We start from the raw sequence: 7284 nt of genomic DNA on the forward strand, positions 1-7284 counted from the left end.
ACACGCAGGCCCCGACACCGGCAGGAAGGCACGTGTGGACCAGCGTCCAGGTAGTAGTAGCACCAGAGGCCACTGGAACCGGGCATGATTCCCAGGTGAGACACCAGCAGCGAGACCCAAACAGGCTGTAATGGGCTGCGTGAGCTTGCCGGGTCGGTACGCCGACAGGCCAAAGGACTCTGCCCCAGAGCGGCTCGCTGGGGGCTCTCACAGCCACGGTGCCAGGACTCAGCGGCTCCCACTCCCATGGCCGTCTGGGCAGACAGGGCTGCTCCACCCCCGCCTCCCCGCCGGGGTACCGGGTGCTCGTGCAGGCGCAGACCATCCCCTGCACAGCCCTCCCGGGTGGCCTGCTTACCTAACAGTCATCCTATCTCCCTTCTCCAAGCTGTGTTGGGGGAAGCCAAGCCCGAGCTAGTCAGCACAGGGCCACTTCTCTGGTCCCAGGAACGGCTTCGTTCAGGTCCATGAGGCACCAGGAAAAGTTTTCCTGACGCTTCTGGGAAAGATCGCAAGAGAAGACCCCTAGAGAAGTCCCTGTCCACACAGCCATGTATGAAGATGAGGCCAGAATGCTGCAGCCAACTCGCTCCCCACTGAAGATCCAGGGGTTCATAAAGAAGGCAGGGAATTGCCAGACCCTGATTGAGCCGTACCTGGTCTCCACACCATCGCCAGACCATTTCAGCTTCGTGGGCCAAAATACCCTCCTTGGCTTTTGGGCCAGTTCACAATTGGGTTTTCTCTTCCTTATAATCAAAAGCATCCTGGGCAGCCCCGGTGGCGCAGCAGTTTAGCGCCGCCTGCAGCCCAGGGCGTGATCCTGGAGACCCTGGATCGAGTCCCACGTCAGGCTCTCTGCATGGAGCCTGCTTCTCTCTCTGCCTGTGTCTCTGCCTCTCTCTCTCTCTGTGTGTCTCTATGAATAAATAAATAAAATCTAAAAAAATAAATGAATAAATAAATAAAATCTTTAAAAAAAAAAAAAGCATCCTGAGACCTCAGTTGGCCCTCCTACCCCAAGCTGGGAGAGGGGCTTCCCCTGGGGCAACACCCCACTCCCTCAGAGTCCTCATGGGCCTGCACCATGTGCCTGTGTGTCCCCGACCCATCACCATACGGTCACCGACAGCCAGGGCCGCGTCTGCCTCACCCAAGTCCCAACACTAACCAGCCCAGGGCCAGCGAGGAGGGCGGCGAGGGGGAGACCGTGGGACTCCTCCTAATGAGTGCTCAATGCCACGCTCTCCATCCTCAAACCCCGATCTCGGTTCTACACCTCTCCCACCCCCGTGCTGGATTTGAATATCCCGACTACCCAATCCAGACGCCTCCTGACACCCTGCGAGCACCAACACCTGCTGCAGTTCTTGGAATAAAATTCAAGCCCCTGCAAGCACCTGAAACACTGACTCTTCACGTCTGTGCCTGCGGCCACCTCATGCCACCTCCACCCCAGCCCCACTCTCTCTGCTCCAGCCACACAGGCCTCAGGGCTGTCTGAGGTTGCCCCTCAAACACTTCAAGCTGCTGCCGCCTCGGGGCCTTCCCACGGGCTGTCTTGGCTACCTGGAGCACAGCGGCTCCTGCAGGGAGGAAGGGACCCATAAATGGTTCCTTGTTATTACCGCTGGCTCAAGTCCAATTCAAGAATTCAATCTGAGGGCACCTGGGTAGCTCGGTCGCCAGAACACGCAACTCTTAATCTCAGGGTTGCAAGTCCCAGCCTTGCATTGGGCTCTGTGCTGGGTGCGGAGCCTATTAAAAATAAATAAATAAATAAAGAGGGATAAAAAAATTGATATTGGAAGCAAATGGGAATCCAAATGCGTACTGCACATTATGGAATTATGTTGTTTTTTTTAAAACATTTTAAGTGATTTCTATACCCAAAGTAGGGCTCAAATTCACAACCCTGAGATTAAGAGTCGCACATTCCACCGAATGAGCCAGCCAGGTACCCCTATGTTAACTGTTTTAAGCAGAGGTGCCTGGGTGGCTCAGTGGTTAAGCGTCTGCCTTCGGCTCAGGTCATGATCCTGGGGTCCTGGGATCAAGTCCTGCATTGGGCTCCCACGCAGGGAGCCTGCTTCTCCCTCTGCCTGTGTCTCTCATGAATAAATAGATAAAATCTTTAAAAAAAAAAAAAAGCATAGTAATAGTATTGTCATGTTAAAAAAAAGGGATCCACACTGTGATATTTATGGAGTCTGGGGACTACTTAAAATCATACAGGAGGGGATCCCTGGGTGGCTCAGCAGTTTGGCGCCTGCCTTCGGGGCAGGGCATGATCCTGGAGTCCCGGGACCGAGTCCCATGTTGGGTTCCCTGCATGGAGCCTGCTTCTCCCTCTGCCTGTGTCTTTGCCTCTCTCTTTCTCATGAATAAGTGAATAAAATCTTAAAAAAAAAAATCATACAGGAGCAGGTGTGGAGGGGGGGGCTGGAGGTGGGGGAGTAAGCAGGTGAAAGCAGGTGGGGGCGAGCCCAGACCAGGTGTGGCTGCAGCGAGGCAGCAGCTCACACTGGGCCGTCCTGCTTACTCCCAAAGGTGTTTTAACAGCACAGAACCAACGGTGGTGACCTGGGAGCTGCAGGGGCATCAGAGGCACCCAGAACTTAGCGGAGAACAAGACCTAACGAAGAGGGACTTTCGGGGTGCCCGGGTGGCTTGGCTGGTGAGGCGTCTGCCTTTGGCTCAGGTCATGATCCTGGGGTCCTGGGACCGAGCCCCGCATCAGGCTCCCTGCTCAGGGGGAACCTGCTTCTCCCTCTGCCTCTGTTCTCTCTCTCTCTCAAATAAATTAATAAAATCTTTAAAAAAAAAAAAAAAAAAAAGGAAAAGCAGCAGCAGCACTTTCCAGAAGCCCCACCCGTGCCCCTGCTGGTTCAAAGCCCTCCCTGGCTTTAACCACCAAAGCCTCCCTGTAGATAACCAGGGTGCCCGCCCACACGGCCCACACAGCCCACTGTCCACAAGGGTTTTCTCTGCTTGCTTTTTTTTTTTTTTTTTTTAAGATTTTACTTATTTATTCATGAGAGACACACAGAGAGAGGCAGAGACACAGGGAGAGGGAGAAGCAGGCTCCTTGCGGGGAGCCGGATGGGGACTCAATCCCAGGACCCCGGGGTCACACCCTGAGCCAAAGGCAGACGTTCAACCACTGAGCCACCCAGGCGTCACTCTCTGCTTGTTTTAATTTCACCTCCAGGAGGGGGAAGGGAAGGGATGGCTTCCCAGGAGTTTCTGGACTCCTGACCTGCCAAACCAGTTCCTTCTGATGGACACTCACCAGGCTCCCCGCCCGTCGGCTCCATCAGAAGAAAGAACTGCTTGCCCCTCAGCCAGGGCAGGAGCAGGTTCCACACAAGCTCACTCTTCACGCTCCCCATGGTCCGTGGGTAGAACCAATACTGCGAAACACACTTATGAAGGCGCCACACCTTGTCACAGGTGCTGAGCACAAGTCAACTCATTCGCTCCTTCCAGTAACCCCGAGTCGGTACTAACATTGCATTTACAGATGGGGAAACCAAGGCACACGGAGCGGCAAGCAACCCCAGTTAGCAGCTCCAGGGCACACAGCCAGGGGGCGGGGAGGTCAGGAGCCGGGCTCCAGGGCCAGCTGCTGAGCAGAGCGCCACCCTATCCCTCCTAAATGCCCACGACGTCCCCTCCGAGCCCCAGGACAACCTGCTGCTTATGTAACCTGTTTGAGAGGCAAGAACACGGGGACCCTGACTCCCGGGTCTCCCGCCCTACGGGGACCCAAAAACCTGGACGGCACCCAGAGCGGGCTGCCGGAAGTTCCAGGAGCCAGGACTCGGGAGCAGGTGTCTTCAGCAGGAGCCCCACAGGAGCATCTCCCAGGCCATCCCTACACCACCCAGTGCGGTCCCCAGAAGAGCTCCCCTCGGCTGTGCCCCCGAGGCCCGGGATGCCTCTGGACACACCCAGTACGTCTTCCCTGAGCATCCATTTCAAGCCAAGGGTTGATGGAGAAGTTTAACAGTTTATCTGAAAAGAAACCAGAGAGAGCATTCTTTGATCCTGACGCTAACTTCCGAGGCATCTGAAGGACCGTCACCTGCAGGCTTTGAACATCTCCACCGAGAAGCCTGACCCCAGTGGCCCGGAGGTGCCACAGCCTGGCAGGGAGGTGAGGACGCTGCAGCCACAGCTCGGTGGGCATCCAGCTGGCTCTCCACGCCCGGGCCCTGCGCCCTCGGAGAGTCACCTGAGCCTCCCTGCCTCCACGTCCTCATCTAGGGGGATAGTCACAGCCCTCCTGCCTCGGGAGGCTGCTGTGAGCGAGCCGTGGGGCAAGCGAGCCTGCAGGTCGGGGCCTGATGGCCCTTAGGGAAGGGTGGCCAATGGAGCCGTTTCCCAGGTTAGGAGGCTGAGTCCCTGAGAGAGGAAGCGACCCTGCTCAACACCTAGGTTTCTGCCTCCCCTTGCAGCTTTCTTTCCCCTGCCGTCTCTGTGCCTCAGTGTCCCCAGCCTGGAAAGAGCATTAAAATCAAAGGATGGGATGTAGTCTTGGATGCGGCCAAAGATAAGCCCAAAGATAAGCACGCCAGGCAGCTCCAGGGTGCTCTGAGCTCTTGCTGTGCCCCCTTTGACTGAAGCCACTGTTTACGGCGCACCTCCGACTCAGCCTGGAAGAGCCTGTTAGGGAGAAGCCGTAGATCTACACGAGGTCTAGTCAAGGAAGTTTCCAGACCTTAAAACATCTCACTGAGTCCCATTTCAATGATTCAGTGATGTTATCTACGTGAATTCCTACCGGCTCCACCTATCAGGTCCTCTGCAGGCATTCCCACCCCACCTTATGGGTGAATAACTACCCCTGCCCAGTGTGACCCCAACCTGCATACCTTCCATGCCTACCTCCCCCATCCATCTTCCAGTTCAATGGCTGCCTCCTCCAGGATGCCCCCCGTGACCCCCCTCTAGCCCCCAGCTTCCCTCTGGGTCTCCTGTGTCCAAGGACTGTGGAGGCGGCTGTCCACAGGAGGAGCTGGGCTCAGGCCAGTACCCCGTGTCCCTGCTCACTGCCCCCTCCCGGTGTCACACGGAGGAATGGTCAGTCACTGTATTAAAGGAGAAATGCACGAATGAGATCCCCCACGGCCAACAGAAACCAACCAAAGGATGCTCACTGTTGAATCTTAACTTAAATTCCGAGTTCTCACCAGCATGAATGTTAACACCACGTTTCACAGATGTGCTGAAGCACAGCGTAGCCTCTGACCCAGCACCTCCCAGTCTGTGGCCACCAGACAGCCAGGGCCATGTCCCCACCCCTATGCCCCCTTCCTGAGGATTCTAAAGGTCCTTCTCCAGGGGCCTGGGGAGCCACCCCACACAGCCCCAAGCCAGTGCTGCAGTCAGTGACCCCAGGAATTCTGGGACCAGGCCCCATGCCAGGGCTTGAGAACCGGGAGAGGAGCCAGGGCCTCACCCCTAACTGATTGTGTGTTCTGGCCCACTCACTCCTGGGCTTCCACCCCTGGGGCTGGCCCAGCAGCAGCCCAGCCAGAGCCCTGGCTTTGAATCAGCCTAGCACCTGCTCAGCCTCAGTTTCCTCATTTGTCAAATGGAAAGATGCCTCCCACCTCCCTGGTTTGGGGTGAGGGGGCTGATGTGCCCGTACAATATGCAACCCTGCCAAATGAGAGACCCCAAATGGGGGGGAAATGGGAGGCCAGCAGACAGGCAGATGGCTGGGGAGGGGGCTAGGGGTGAAAGGGGATGGGGCAGGAGAAAGGGGAGGGGTGGAGGGAGGGAAGGGGTGCAGGGGTGAGAAAGAAGAGGAGTGGTGGGGAGGGTAGGGGTGCAGGGAGAGGGGGAGGAGTGGGAGGAGGCAGGGAGGGAAGGAGTGCAGGGCCAAGAGGGAGGGCGAGGAAGGGGAGGAGAGGCAGGGAGGGGAGGGGGTGCAGGGTTGAAGAGGGAGAGAAGAGGACGGGAGGAGGCAGGGAGAGAAGGGGAGGGGCTCAGGCCGGGAGCAGGGAGGGGAGGGAGTGAGGGAGAGGCAGGCAGCTGGGACTGAGGAGGTGCGCAGCCGGCGAGGAGGGGGGAGAGGCAGGGAGGGGAGTGGGTGCGGGGCCAGGAGGGGGAGGAGAGGGTGCGGGGCCAGGAGGGGGAGGAGCGTGCTCCAGGAAACCCAGAGGGGAGGGGGGGAAGGGCGAGCAGACCCCCCCCCCGGGCGGGGCCGCTGGGCTCGCCCGCCTTCCCGCGCAGGTCACCTGTCGCCGGGCCCACCTGGGCGGTGACCCGGGGCGGCCGCCCGCTCACACCGTCGGAGCCGCGTGGCGTCCCCACGCGAGGCTCGGGCGGGCTCCCCGCGCAGACGCCGGGCCCCACCTGCCCACAGCCCCCCGGCGCCTCACCTGCGCTCCGCGGCCGACCCGCCTCACCTGGCCCCGCCCCGGAAGTGGCCCCCGCCCCGCGCCCGCCCGCCCCTCGCCCCGCCCCGGCCCGCGCGGCGCTGCGGTTCTGGGGCTCGGACGCCCGGGTCGGCGGAGGTCGCGGCGGGGCTGGGACCGGCCGCACAGGTGAGCCCGCGGGCGGGGGCGGGGGCGGGGGGGGGGAGGTGCCGCGAGCCCCTGGCTTAGCCCCCGGGGCGCGCCTGCGTCTCGCGCGGGTCAGGCCCCTCCTTGGCACAGCCCACCCGTGCGGCTGGCCCCTTCCGTGCCCACCCGCCTGCCCGCGCTGGCGATGTGCAACGTGAGGAGCAGGCAGGAAGCAGTCCATAAAATCTCCCAAAGCGTCTCCTGGGCCCGGTGCTGCCTTCCTGGGCCGCGGTGGGGACCCCACGCTGAGCTCAGAACTCCCCAGAGACCGCGGCCCTGACCCAAGCTGAGGAGCCAGGAGGAGGCCTTCCTGGAGGAGGCAGTGTGACGGAGACTTGGGCCTCTAAAGGGTCGTTCGGGCCAAGTGCTGCATTTCCGCCCGTGGGAGCATTACTTCCCTGCCCTGAAGCCCCCCCCACCCCCCCGCGGCCCAGTCTGCACCCCGCTTTTGCCTACACCGGCTGATCTCATCCAGCCTCCTGCTCTCAACATGGTCTATACCCTGATGATCCGAAACAAAGATCTGCTGACCAGAGTCCTGCCTCCACCTCCCCACCTGCCCTCTCTGTGTGGAGGCCTGAGGGCCAGCTGGAGCCCCTCCCCAGGCTTCCTACCTCATGGTCCCTGGGCGCTGTCCAAACCCTTGGGGTCATCCTTGGCTCCCCTCCAGCTCCCACGTCCCATCTGCAGTCCCTCAGCAAGCCCCACG

The 7284-nt window shown here is 60.0% G+C and overlaps 1 protein-coding gene across 3 annotated transcripts in view; it reads right to left on the minus strand.

Annotated features, from left to right (window-relative positions):
• The window catches only part of ARHGAP8 (Rho GTPase activating protein 8), a 65406-nt gene extending 58976 nt beyond the window's left edge, over positions 1 to 6430 (minus strand). The window contains exon 1 of one of the 3 annotated variants that reach the window (XM_077914154.1): positions 6393 to 6430. The gene's annotated coding sequence lies outside the window, so the exon portion shown is untranslated. The other 2 variants (XM_077914155.1, XM_077914157.1) reach the window with 2 other exon arrangements.
• Positions 6431 to 7284: the final 854 nt, after the last annotated feature.

This window comes from Canis aureus, chromosome 11 (genome assembly GCF_053574225.1).
Source record: "Canis aureus isolate CA01 chromosome 11, VMU_Caureus_v.1.0, whole genome shotgun sequence".
Lineage (NCBI taxonomy): Eukaryota > Metazoa > Chordata > Mammalia > Carnivora > Canidae > Canis > Canis aureus.